The sequence below is a fragment of the Triticum urartu genome, chromosome 1, assembly GCF_003073215.2.
Source record: "Triticum urartu cultivar G1812 chromosome 1, Tu2.1, whole genome shotgun sequence".
NCBI classification, from domain to species: Eukaryota; Viridiplantae; Streptophyta; class Magnoliopsida; order Poales; family Poaceae; genus Triticum; species Triticum urartu.
Genome location: NC_053022.1, coordinates 494,413,144 through 494,428,249, shown reverse-complemented (window position 1 = coordinate 494,428,249; position 15,106 = coordinate 494,413,144).

Genomic DNA, 15,106 nt, shown 5'->3' with positions numbered 1-15,106 from the left:
AACTTGAAAACTTCACAACACAAAACTTAAAGTAGAAAATCTCGTGAGCTCCGTTAGCGCAAGAAAACAAAAGACCACTTCAAGGTACTGTAATGAACTCATTATTTATTTATAGTGGTGTTAAACCTACTGTATTCCAACTTCTCTATGGTTTATAAACTATTTTACTAGCCATAGATTCATCAAAATAAGCAAACAACACACGAAAAACAGAATCTGTCAAAAACAGAACAGTCTGTAGTAATATGTAGCTAGCGCAAGATCTGGAACCTCAAAAATTCTATAATAAATTGATGGACGTGAGGAATTTATATATTAATCATCTGCAAAAATAATTAACTAAATATCACTTTCCAAATAAAAATGGCAGCAGTTCTCGTGAGCGCTAAAGTTTCTGTTTTTTACAGCAAGATATCAAGACTTTCCCCAAGTCTTCCCAACGGTTCTACTTGGCACAGACACTAATTAAACACAAAAAACACAACCAAAACAGAGGCTAGGTAAATTATTTATTACTAAACAGGATCAAAAAACAAGGAATAAAAATAAAATTGGGTTGCCTCCCAACAAGCGCTATCGTTTAACGCCCCCAGCTAGGCATAAAAAGCAAGGATAGATCTAGGTATTGCCATCTTTGGTAGGCAATCCATAAGTGGCTCTCATAATAGATTCATAAGGTAATTTAATTTTGTTTCTAGGAAAGTGTTCCATCCTTTCCTTAACGGAAATTGGAATCTAATATTTCCTTCCTTCATATCAATAATTGCACCAATCGTTCTAAGGAAAGGTCTACCAAGAATAATAGGACATGAAGGATTGCAATCTATGTCAAGAACAATAAAATCTACAGGTACATAATTCCTATTTGCAACAATAAGAACATCATTAATTCTTCCCATAGGTTTCTTAATAGTGGAATCCGCAAGGTGCAAGTTTAGAGAGCAATCATCAAAATCACGGAAACCTAACAAATCACACAAAGTCTTTGGAATCGTGGAAACACTAGCACCCAAATCACATAAAGCATAGAACTCATGATCTTTAATCTTAATTTTAATAGTTGGTTCCCACTCATCATAAAGTTTTCTAGGGATAGAAACTTCTAACTCAAGTTTTTCTTCATAAGATTGCATCAAGGCATCAACGATATGTTTAGTAAACGCTTAATTTTGACTATAAGCGTAATGAGAATTTAGCATGGATTGCAACAAGGAAATACAATCAATCAAAGAGCAATTTTCATAATTAAATTCCTTGAAATCCAAAATAGTGGGTTTATCAACATCTAGGGTTTTAATTTCTTCAATCCCACTTTTATCAAATTTAGCATCAAGATCTAAAAACTCTGAATTCTTGGAACACCTTCTAGGTAAAGGTGGATCATATTCAGTCCCATCATTATTAAGATTCATATTGCAAAACAAAGATTTAATAGGGGACACATCAATAACTTTTAGATCTTCATCTTTATTTTCATAGGAACTAGAAGAACACGCTCTTATAAAGGCATCTTTCTTAGCACGCATCCTAGCGGTTCTTTCTTTGCACTCATCAATGGAAATTCTCATGGCTTTGAGAGACTCATTGATATCATGCTTAGGTGGAATAGATCTAAATTTCAAAGAATCAACATCAAGAGAAATTCTATCAACGTTCCTAGCCAACTCATCAATCTTAAGCAATTTTTCTTCAATCAAAGCATTGTAATTCTTTTGCGAAGTAATAAATTCTTTAATATTAGATTCAAAATCAGATGGCATTTTATTATAATTTCCATAAGAATTGTTGTAGGAATTACCATAGTTATTAGAGAGATTACTAGGATAAGGCCTAGGATTGAAATTTCCTCTATACGCGTTGTTACCAAAATTGTTCCTACCAACAAAATTCACATCCATAGATTCATTATTATTCTCAATCAAAGTAGACAAGGGCATATCATTAGGATTAGAATAAACACTTTTACTAGCAAATAATTTCATAAGTTCATCCATCTTTCCACTCAAAACATTAATTTCTTCTATTGCATGCACCTTTTTATTAGTAGATCTTTCAGTATGCCATTGATAATAATTAACCATAATATTATCTAGGAGTTTAGTAGCTTCTCCTAAAGTGATTTCCATAAAAGTGCCTCCCGCGGCCAAATCTAAAAGATTTCTAGAAGCAAAATTCAATCCGGCATAAAATTTTTGTATAATCATCCACAAATTCAAACCATGAGTAGGGCAATTACGTATCATTAATTTCATCCTCTCCCAAGCTTGTGCAACATGTTCATGATCAAGTTGCTTAAAATTCATAATATCGTTTCTAAGGGAGATGATCTTAGCGGGAGGAAAATACTTAGAGATAAAAGCATCTTTGCACTTATTCCAAGAATCAATACTATTTTTAGGCAAAGACGAAAACCAAGCTTTAGCACGATCTCTAAGCGAAAAAGGAAATAGCTTCAATTTAACAATATTGTTATCCACATCTTTCTTCTTTTGCATATCACACAAATCAACGAAGCTATTTAGATGGGTAGCGGCATCTTCACTAGGAAGGCCGGAAAACGGATCTTTCATGACAAGATTCAGCAAAGCGGCATTAATTTCAATTCAGCATCGGTAAGAGGAGCAATCGGAGTGCTAATAAAATCATTGTTGTTGGTATTGGTAAAGTCACACAATTTAGTGTTATCTGAGCCATCGTGACAAGCAAGAAATCCAACACACAAGGAAACAAAAAGCAAGCGGACAAAAAGAGGCAAATAGAGAAAGAGAGGGAGGATAGAGAGAGAGGGCGAATAAAACGGTAAGGGTGAAGTGGGGGAGAGGAAAACGAGAGGCAAATGGCAAATAATGTAATGCGGGAGATAAGGATTGTGATGGGTACTTGGTATATTGACTTTTGCGTAGACTCCCCGGCAACGGCGCCAGAAATCCTTCTTGCTACCTCTTGAGCACTGCGTTGGATTTCCCCGAAGAGGAAAGGATGATGCAGCAAAGTAGTGTAAGTATTTCCCTCAGTTTTTGAGAACCAAGGTATCAATCCAGTAGGAGGCTACGCGCGAGTCCCTCGTACCTGCACAAAGCAAATAACTCCTAGCAACCAATGCGTGATAAGGGGTTGTCAATCCCTTCACGATCACTTACGAGAGTGAGATCTGATAGATATGATAAGATAATATTTTTGGTATTTTTATGATAAAGATGCAAAAGTAAAAATAAAAGCAAAGGAAATAACTAAGTATTGGAAGATTAATATGATGAATATAGACCCGGGGGCAATAGGTTTCACTAGTGGCTTCTCTCCTTCTCTCAAGAGCATAAGTATTTTACGGTGGGTGAACGAATTACTGTTGAGCAATTAACAGAATTGAGCATAGTTATGAGAATATCTAGGTATGATCACGTATATAGGCATCACGTCCAAGACAAGTAGACCGACTCCTGCCTGCATCTACTACTATTACTCCACTCATCGACCGCTATCCAGCATGCATCTAGAGTATTAAGTTCATGAAAACAGAGTAACACCTTAAGCAAGATGACATGATGTAGAGGGATAAACTCATGCAATATGATAAAAACCCCATCTTGTTATCCTCGATGGCAACAATACAATACATGCCTGGTTGCCCCTACTGTCACTGGGAAAGGACACCGCAAGATTGAACCCAAAGCTCAGGACTTCTCCCATTGCAAGGAAGATCAATCTAGTAGGCCAAGCCAAACTGATAATTCGAAGAGACTTGCAAAGATAACCAATCATACATAAAAGAATTCAGAGAAGATTCAAATATTGTTCATAGATAGACTTGATCATAAACCCACAATTCATCGGTCTCAACAAACACACCGCAAAAAGAAGATTACATCGAATAGATCTCCACAAGAGAGGGGGAGAACATTGTATTAAGATCCAAAAAGAGAGAAGAAGCCATCTAGCTAATAACTATGGACCCGTAGGTCTGAGGTGAACTACTCACACTTCATCGGAGGGGCTATGGTGTTGACGTAGAAGCCCTCCGTGTTGGATACCCCCTCCGGCGGAGCTTCGGAACAGGCCCCAAGATGGGATCTCGTGGATACATAAAGTTGCGGCGGTGGAATTAGGGTTTGGCTCCGTATCTGATCGTTTGGGGGTACGTAGGTATATATAGGAGGAAGGAGTACATCGGTGGAGCAACAGGGGGCCCACGAGGGGGGGGGGGGCGGTGGGGGGGGGGGGGTAGGCGCGCCCCCTACCTCGTGGCCTCCTCCTTTGTTTCTTGACGTAGGGTTCAAGTCTCCTGGATCATGTTCGGTGAGAAAATCATGTTCCCGAAGGTTTCATTCCGTTTGATATTCCTTTTCTTTGAAACCCTAAAATAGGCAAAAAAACAGCAATTCTGGGCTAGGCCTCTGGTTATAGGTTAGTCCCAAAAATAATATAAAAGTGGATAATAAAGCCCAATAATGTCCAAAATAGTAGATAATATAGCATGGAGCAATCAAAAATTATAGATACGTTGGAGACGTATCAGTCGACCGGGCGGTCACCGAGGTCCCGTTCCTCATTGATGCCCTCTGGGCTGGCTTGGTTCCTCCCTTCTCCACCTTCTTCAACGCAGTGCTTGCCCATTATCAGATCCACATGCTGCACCTTGATCCCCAATTCGTGACCCTTCTTGCCGTCTTCGCCTTTGTTTGCGAGGCCATGGTGGGCATTGCTCCTTCCATGGCTCTTCTCCGCCACTTCTTCTCGTTGCACCTGATTGATCCCCAGCAGAGCTCCGTATGCCCGAGCTTTCAAGGCGTGGCGGCGACGGTCAGCGACGAGATCGACTTCAAACTTCCACCATCCACGAGCGAGTTTCGGACACGGTGGGTGTTTGTTGATGTCGGAGTGCTCAGCCCCCTGCGCTCCTCTCCGCCAGGGCCCACCATTCCTAACTCCGGTTGGTGCCACCGGAGGCTCGCTGGTCCGTGCCTTGTCGCCGTCTGGCTCAGGTTTAGGTGGCTCAAAGACCTTGGCGTGACTGCACCTATGGTGGTGAAAGAGTTCGTCCGGCGCCGAATCGCTCCGCTTCAGCGCCACTCCCGGCCGATGTGGGCCTTGCTCAGCAGCCAGGGCCACATGAGACTTCAGGAGTCCGGGCTCCCCCTTGAGGCGCGGCGAACATTGCTTGAGGTCCTGACGGGCGTCCCGTTGCCAGACGACTTGCCGAGGAGTTGCCTTTTGGACCGCTGCTTGAACAAGATGACATTCGTGGAGCGGATGCCCTCCTTCGACGAGTGGGGGCTGCGCCTAGTTGGCCTCGTGGGGCCCCGTGAGAACCCCATCGTCGTGGTCCCTCTCCTTGACGCTGGCGTCGGGCTCGCCTCAAGCGTGGATGCAGGCGGGCGAGCACCGCTGGGGGCCGATAGTGAAGGTGCCAAGATGCTGATGCCGCCCAGGGCTCCCGAGGCGTCGACCTCAGGGACTCGCGGCTCTTGCCCTGGGGCGGCGGTTGAAGGGGCGACGCAGCCCGCGTCTCCTGAGGCCGGGGCTCATGAGGCCTTGGCAAGTCACCGCGAGGCAGAGCCGGATAGCTCCCCTCAGCTTGGCGCTTCTAAGGCGGCCCCTTCGAGCACTTCTCCAGCTGCGCCTCATGTCGGCCGCCATGTCCAGTGCTTCGGCCGGCTTTGCGTGGACTTTGAAGAACTCCGCAAGAGGAAGGGGTCCCCGAGCTGCGGCAGCGGCACCTTTGGGCCGTTAAAATGGAGGAATGATACGTCCATTTTGCATCATGCTTTTATATCGATATTTATTGCATTATGGGATGTTATTACACATTATGTCAAAATACTTATGCCTATTCTCTCTAATTTTACAAGGTTTACAAAAAGAGGGAGAATGCCGGCAACTGGGATTCTGGGCTGGAAAAGGAGCAAATATTAGAGACCTATTCTGCACAGCTCCAAAAGTCCTGTAACTCCACGGAAGACGTTTTCCAAGTATATAAAAAATACTGAGAGCAAGAACTTCACTAGGGGGGCACACCCTGCCCACGAGGGTGGGGGGCGCGCCCTACCCCCTAGGCACACCCCCTACCTCGTGGGCCCCCAGTTGGCCCTCCGGTGACCATCTTCTGCTATATGAAGTCTTTCGATGGGAAAAAAATAACAAGCCATCTTCTCGGACGAAACTCCGCCGCCACAAGGCGGAACCTTGGCGGAACCAATCTAGGGCTTTGGCGGAGCTGTTCTGCCGGGGAAACTTCCCTCCCGGAGGGGGAAATCATCGCCATCGTCATCACCAACACTCCTCTCATCGGGAGAGGGCAATCTCCATCAACATCTTCATCAGCATCATCTCCTCTCAAAACCCTAGTTCATGTCTTGTATCCAATTCTTTTCTCCAAGTCCGGGATTGGTGCTAGTAGGTTGCTAGTAGTGTTAATTACTCCTTGTAGTTGATGCTAGTTGGTTTAATTGGTGGAAGATCATATGTTCAGATCCTATATGCACATTAATACCCCTCTGATTATGAACATGTTTATGCTTTGTGAGTAGTTACTTTTGTTCCTGAGGACATGGGAGAAGTCTTGCTATTAGTAGTCATGTGAATTTGGTATTCGTTCGATATTTTGATGAGATGTATGTTGTCTCTCCTCTAGTGGTGTTATGTGAACGTCGACTACATGACACTTCACCATTATTTGGGCCTAGAGGAAGGCATTGGGAAGTAATAAGTAGATGATGGGTTGCTAGAGTGACAGAAGCTTAAACCCTAGTTTATGCGTTGCTTCATAAGGGGCTGATTTGGCTCCATATGTTTCATGCTATGGTTAGGTTTACCTTAATACTTTTGTTGTAGTTGCGGATGCTTGCAATAGAGGTTAATCATAAGTGGGATGCTTGTCCAAGTAAGGGCAGTACCCAAGCACCGGTCCACCCACATACCAAATTATCAAAGTACTGAACGCGAATCATATGAACATGATGAAAACTAGCTTGACGATATTCCCATGTGTCCTCGGGAGCGCTTTTCTCTATATAAGAGTTTGTCCAGGCTTGTCCTTTGCTACAAAAAGGATTGGACCACCTTGCTGCACTTTATTTACTTTTGTTACTTGTTGCTCGTTACAAATTATCCTATCACAAAACTATCTATTACCACTTGTTTTAGTACTTGCATAGAATACCTTGCTAGAAACCGCTTATCATTTCCTTCTGCTCCTCGTTGGGTTCGACACTCTTACTTATCGAAAGGACTGCGATAGATCCCCTATACTTGTGGGTCATCCAGACTCTTTTCTGGCGCTGTTGCCGGGGAGTGAAGCACCCTTGGTAGGTGGAAGTTGGTAAGGAAAAATTTATATAGTGTGCTGAAATTTACTGTCACTTGTTACTATGGAAAGTAATCCTCTGAGGGGCTTGTTCGGGGTATCTTCACCCCGACCAGTAGAGCAAAGAGTTGCTCCTCAACCTACTGAAAATGAAAATGAATATGAAAATGAAAATGTCTGCTTTGAAATTCCTTCGGGTATGATACAGAAACTGCTAGCTAATCCCTTTTTAGGAGATGGAACAAAACATCCCGATGAGCATCTAATATATGTGGATGAAGTTTGTGGATTATTTAAGCTTGCAGGTGTACCTGGAGATGTTGTTAAGAAGAAGGTCTTCCCTTTATCTTTGAAGGGAGACACATTGACATGATATAGGCTATGTGATGATATGGGGTCTTGGAATTACAAACGATTGAAATTGGAATATCATCAGAAGTTTTATCCTATGCATCTTGTTCATCATGATTGCAATTATATATATAATTTTTGGCCTCGCGAAGGAGAAAGCATCGCTCAAGCTTGGGGGAGGCTTAAATCAATGTTATATTCATGCCCCAATCATGAGCTCTCAATAGAAACGATTATTCAAAAAATTTATGCTCGGCTTTCTGATAACAATCGCACCATGCTTGATACTTCTTGTGCCGGCTCTTTGATGATGAAGACTATTGAATTTAAATGGGATTTATTGGAAAGAATTAAACGCAACTCTGAAGATTGGGACCTCGACAAAGGTAAGGAGTCAGGTATAACACCTAGTTTTGATTGTGTTAAATCTTTTATGGATACCGATATTTTTCGTAAATTTAGCACTAAATATGGACTTGACTCCGAGATAGTAGCTTCTTTCTGTGAATCTTTTGCTACTTATGTTGATCTCCCCAAGGAGAAATGGTTTAAATATCATCCTCCCATAGAAGTAAAAGTAGCTGCACCTATTAAAGTTGAAGAAAAGATTGTCACTTATAATGATCCAATTGTTCCCACTTCTTATGTTGAGAAACCACCTTTCCCTATTAGGATAAAGGATCATGCTAAAGCTTCAATTGTAGTTCGTAAAAGCAATATTAAAACATGTACACCTCCTGAGCAAGTTAAAGTTGAACCTAATATTGTTATTGTTAAAGATCTCTTGCCTGATAATATTGATGGGCATGTTATTTATTTCTGTGATGAAACTGCTAGAATTGCTAAACCCTGTGCTAAAGATAAACCTAGACCTGTGGTAGGCATGCCTGTTATTTCTGTTAAAATAGGAGATCATTGTTATCGTGGCTTATGTGATATGGGTGCTAGTGCTAGTGCAATACCTATTAGCCTATATAGAGAAATTATGCATGATATTGCACTTGTTGAGTTAGAAGATATTGATGTCACAATTAAACTTGCCAATAGAGATACTATTTCACCAATGGGATTTGTTAGAGATGTTGAAGTCTTGTGTGGGAAAACTAAATATCCTGCTGATTTTCTTGTTCTTGGTTCCCCACAAGATAGCTTTTGTCCCATTATATTTGGTAGACCCTTCCTGAACACTGTTAATGCTACCATAGATTGCAAAAGGGATGTTGTTACTATCGGTTTAGATGATATGGTTCATGAATTTAATTTCTCTAAATTTAGTAGACAACACCGTGAAGAAGAATTACCTAGTAAGGATGAAATTATTGGTCTTGCTTCTATTGCCGTACCTCCTAGTGATCCTTTAGAACAATATTTGCTAGACCATGAAAATGATATGTTTATGAATGAAAGAAGGGAATTAGATGAAGTATTCTTTAAACAGAAACCTATTCTGAAAAACAATTTACCTGTTGAAATCCTAGGGGATCCTCCTCCACCCAAGGGTGATCCCGTGTTTGAGCTTAAACCGTTACCTGATACTCTTAAATATGCTTATCTTGATTTGAAAAAGATATGTCCTGTTATTATTAGTGCTAACCTTTCAGAGCATGAGGAAGAGAGATTATTGAAAACTCTGAAGAAGCACCGTGCTGCTATTGGGTACACTCTTGATGATCTTAAGGGCATTAGTCCCACTCTGTGTCAACATAAAATTAATTTGGAAGAAGATGCTAAACCAGTTCGTGATCATCAACGCCGGCTGAATCCTAAAATGAAAGAAGCGGTAAGAAAGGAAATACTAAAGCTCCTTGAGGCAGGTATAATCTATGCCGTTGCTGATAGTCAGTGGGTAAGCCCTGTCCATTGTGTCCCTAAGAAGGGAGGTATTACTGTTGTTCCTAATGATAAAGATGAATTGATCCCTCAAAGAATTATTACAGGTTAAAGGATGGTAATTGATTTCCGCAAATTAAATAAGGCTACTAAAAAATATCATTACCCCTTACCTTTTATTGATCAAATGCTAGAAAGATTATCTAAACATACACATTTTTGCTTTCTAGATGGTTATTCTGGTTTCTCTCAAATACCCGTGTCAGCCAAAGATCAATCAAAGACTACTTTTACATGCCCTTTTGGTACTTTTGCTTATAGACGTATGCCTTTTGGTTTATGTAATGCACCTGCTACCTTTCAAAGATGCATGCTGGCTATATTCTCTGACTTTTGTGAAAAGATTTGTGAGGTTTTCATGGACGACTTTTCCGTCTATGGATCTTCTTTTGATGATTGCTTGAGCAACCTTGATCGAGTTTTGCAGAGATGTGAAGAAACTAATCTTGTCTTGAATTGGGAAAAGTGCCACTTCATGGTTAATGAAGGTATTGTCTTGGGGCATAAAGTTTCGAAAAGAGGTATTGAAGTTGATAAAGCCAAAGTTGACGCTATTGAGAAGATGTCATGTCCCAAGGACATCAAAGGTATAAGAAGTTTCCTTGGTCATGCCGGTTTTTATAGGAGGTTTATTAAGGACTTCTCGAAAATCTCTCGGCCTCTGACTAATTTATTACAAAAAGATATACCATTTGTCTTTGATGATGATTGTGTAGAAGCATTTGAAATACTTAAGAAAGCATTGATCTCTGCACCTATTGTTCAGCCACCTGATTGGAATTTACCCTTTGAAATTATGTGTGATGCTAGTGATTATGCTATAGGTGTTGTTCTAGGACAAAGAGTTGATAAGAAATTAAATGTTATTCAATATGCTAGTAAAACCCTAGACAATGCTCAAAGAAATTATGCTACTACTGAAAAGGAATTCTTAGCGGTTGTATTTGCTTGTGATAAATTCAGACCTTATATTGTTGATTCTAAAGTAACTATTCACACTGATCATGCTGCTATTAAATATCTTGTGGAAAAGAAAGATGCTAAACCTAGACTTATTAGATGGGTTCTCTTGCTACAAGAATTTGACTTACATATTGTTGATAGAAAGGGAGCTGAGAACCCTGTTGCAGACAACTTGTCTAGGTTAGAAAATGTGCTTGATGGCCCACTTCCTATTGATGATAGCTTTCCCGATGAGCAATTAAATGTCATAAATGCTTCTCATACTGCTCCATGGTATGCTGATTATGCTAATTACATTGTTGCTAAGTTTATACCACCTAGTTTCACATACCAGCAAAAGAAAAAGTTCTTCTATGATTTGAGGCATTACTTTTGGGATGACCCACATCTTTAAAAAGAAGGAGTAGATGGTGTTATTAGACGTTGTGTACCTGAGCATGAACAGGAACATATCCTACGCAAGTGTCACTCCGAAGCTTATGGAGGACACCATGCTGGAGATAGGACTGCACATAAGGTATTGCAATCTGGTTTTTATTGGCCTACTCTCTTCAAGGATGCCCGTAAGTTTGTCTTATCTTGTGATGAATGTCAAAGAATTGGTAATATTAGTAGACGTCAAGAAATGCCCATGAATTATTCACTTGTTATTGAACCATTTGATGTTTGGGGCTTTGACTATATGGGACCATTTCCTTCCTCTAATGGATATACACATATTTTAGTTGCTGTTGATTACGTTACTAAGTGGGTAGAAGCTATTCCAACTAGTAGTGCTGATCATAACACTTCTATTAAAATGCTTAAAGAAGTTATTTTTCCAAGATTTGGAGTCCCTAGATATTTAATGACTGATGGTGGATCACATTTCATTCATGGTGCTTTCCGTAAAATGCTTGCTAAATATGATGTTAATCATAGAATTGCATCTCCTTATCACCCTCAGTCTAGTGGTCAAGTAGAATTGAGTAATAGAGAACTCAAATTAATTTTGCAAAAGACTGTCAATAGGTCTAGAAAGAATTGGTCCAAGAAACTTGATGATGCATTATGGGCCTATAGAACTGCATATAAAAATCCTATGGGTATGTCTCCGTATAAAATGGTCTATGGAAAAGCATGTCACTTACCTCTCGAACTAGAACACAAGGCTTATTGGGCTATTAAAGAACTCAATTATGATTTTAAACTTGCCGGTGAGAAGAGGTTATTTGATATTAGCTCACTTGATGAATGGAGAACCCAAGCCTATGAAAATGCCAAGTTGTTTAAAGAAAAAGTTAAAAGATGGCATGACAAAAGGATACAAAAGCGTGAGTTTAATGTAGGTGATTATGTATTGCTATACAACTCTCGTTTAAGATTTTTTGCAGGAAAAATTCTCTTTAAATGGGAAGGTCCTTACGTTATCGAGGAGGTCTATCGTTCCGGTGCCATAAAATTCAACAACTTCGAAGGCACAAATCCGAAGGTGGTGAACGGTCAAAGAATCAAACACTATATCTCAGGTAATCCCATAAATGTTGAAACCAATGTTATTGAAACCGTAACCCCGGAGGAATACATAAGGGACACTTTCCGTAACGTTTCAGACTCCGAAAAGGAATAGGTATGTGGTACGGTAAGTAAACCGACTTCAAAACAGTTTTTAAGGCAATATTTCTCCGTTTTGGAATATTTAGAAAAATAGAAAAATAAGTAGCAGTCCGGGAAGGACACGAGGCCCCCACGAGGGTGGAGGGCGCGCCCTACCCTACTGGGCGCGCCCCCTACCTCGTGGGCACCTCGTGTGCTTTCCGGACTCCGTTTTCTTACACGATACGTATTTTTGTCGGTAAAAACTCATTATATAATCTCCCGGGGGTTTTGACTCCCATATCACGCAAATATCTCCTGTCTTTGTTTCGAGCTGTCCTGCTGCAGATTTGAACAACATGTCGTCCCAAGATTCGGAAGGAGAGAGCTATGTGGCTGATTACCTTGCAGATCCTAAAGTCTATGGGGATGTGGAGCATTGTGGTTGGACTACAGAAGAAGAAGAGGACTATGAACCCAAGGGAAAGTAGGAGACGAGCTCAGATGAAGTTGAAGTCCCACTACCTCAACCTGGGGACATGCATGTGGAGTTCAAAAAGTCAAGCCTCCCTGACAGAATAAACAAAACTAAGATCGAGTTTATCCCTTTTCGCCTCTTGCAGGAAAACAAACAGGAACTATGCAAAAGGATACTGAGCCTGGAGCAGGAGATCGAGGACCTAAGGGACCAAAATTCTGTTCTCAAGCGCGAATTAAGGAAGAAGCCTATGCCATCAACAAAATCACCACTATCTCCACCAACAAAGAAGAATTGAGTATCTGGTATGGGCACTCCACTTGGCAACTGCCAAGCTTGGGGGAGTGCCCCGGTATCGTATCACCATCACTTTTGTCTTTACCATTTTTCTTAGTTCGATCCTTTTGGTAATATTTTGATCCAGTAGAATAAAAGTTCTTAGTATGATCTAGTTGTGAGTTTTGCTTTATAAATCCTTCTATGTAATCAAGTCCATGAGCTATATAATAAAGATTAGTGTTGAGTCAAGGGCTTGATTATTTTGCCATGATCCTAAGTGAATAAAAGAAAAGAGAAAGAAATAAAAAGAAACAAAGAGATCATGTGAGCCTTATGGAGAGTAATGAGCTCACATAGAAAAAGTATGATGAATAAAAGTTGTCGAGGGTTGACAAACATAGTTTTGGTCATCGTTGCAATTAATAGGAAGTAATAAAGAAAGAGAGGTCTTCACATATAAATATACTATCTTGGACATCTTTTATGATTGTGAGCACTCATTAAAATATGACATGCTAAAGAGTTGACGTTGGACAAGGAAGACAACATAATGGGTTATGTTTTCTTACATCTGAGATAAATTATATTGTCTTGGATCCTCCAACATTTTGAGCTTGCCTTTCCCCCTCATGCTAGCCAAATTCATTGCACCAAGTAGAAATACTACTTGTGCTTCCAAATACCCTTAAACCAGTTTTGCCATCAGAGTCCACCATACCTACCTATGGATTGAGTAAGATCCTCCAAGTAAGTTGTCATCGGTGCAAGCAATAAAAATTGCTCTCTAAATATGTATGACTTATTAGTGTGGGAGAAATAAGCTTTATATGATCGTGTGATATGGAAGAAATAAAAGCGACAGACAACATAATAAAGGTCCATATCACAAGTGGCAATATAAAGTGACGTTCTCTGCTTCCGTCTGCGAAGGGCCTATCTTTTACTTTTATCTCCTACATTTCATAAGAGTCATGGTGATCTTCACCCTTCCTTTTTACCTTTTATCCTTTGGCAAGCATGGTATGTTGGAAAGATCCTGGTATATATGGCTAATTGGATGTGAGTTTTCATGAACTATTATTGTTGACATTACCCTTGAGGTAAAACATTGGGAGGCAAAATTATAAGCCCCTATCTTTCTCTGTGTCCGATTAAAACTCCATACCCATAAGCATTGCGTGAGTGTCAGCAATTGTGAAAGACTATATGATAGTTGAGTATGTGGACTTGCTGAAAAGCTCTTATACATTGACTCTTTCCTATGTTATGATAAATTGCAATTGCTCCAATGACTGAGATTATAGTTTGTTAGTTTTCAATGAAGTTTACTATTCATACTTGAGATTGTGATTGAATTATTACTCTAGCATAAGAAATCATATGGCAAGAATTATATAAGTTGCTGTTCTAAGAATGATCATGATGCCCTCATGTCCATATTTTATTTTTATCGACACCTATCTCTAAACATGTGGACATATTTTTCGATTTCGGCTTTTCACTTGAGGACAAGCAAGGTCTAAGCTTGGGGGAGTTGATACGTCCATTTTGCATCATGCTTTTATATTGATATTTATTGCATTATGGGCTGTTATTACACATTATGTCACAATACTTATGTCTATTCTCTCTTATTTTACAAGGTTTACATAAAGAGGGAGAATGCCGGCAGCTGGGATTCTGGGCTGGAAAAGGAGCAAATATTAGAGACCTATTCTACGCAGCTCCAAAAGTCCTAAAACTCCATGGAAGACGTTTTCCAAATATATAAAAAATACTGAGAGCAAGAACTTCACCAGGGGGGCCACACCCTGCCCACGAGGGTGGGGGGCACGCCCTACCCCCCTGGGCGCACCCCCTACCTCGTGGGCCCCCTGGTGGCCCTCCGGTGACCATCTTCTGCTATATGAAGTCTTTCGATGGGAAAAAAATAACAAGCCATCTTCTTGGATGAAACTCCGCCGCCACGAGGCGGAACCAATCTAGGGCTCTGGCGGAGCTGTTCTGCCGGGGAAACTTCCCTCCCGGAGGGGGAAATCATCGCCATCGTCATCACCAACTCTCCTCTCATCGGGAGAGGGCAATCTCCATCAACATCTTCATCAGCACCATCTCCTCTCAAAACCCTAGTTCATCTCTTGTATCCAATTCTTGTCTCCAAGTCCAGGATTGGTGCTAGTAGGTTGCTAGTAGTGTTAATTACTCCTTGTAGTTGATGCTAGTTGGTTTAATTGGTGGAAGATCATATGTTCAGATCCTATATGCACATT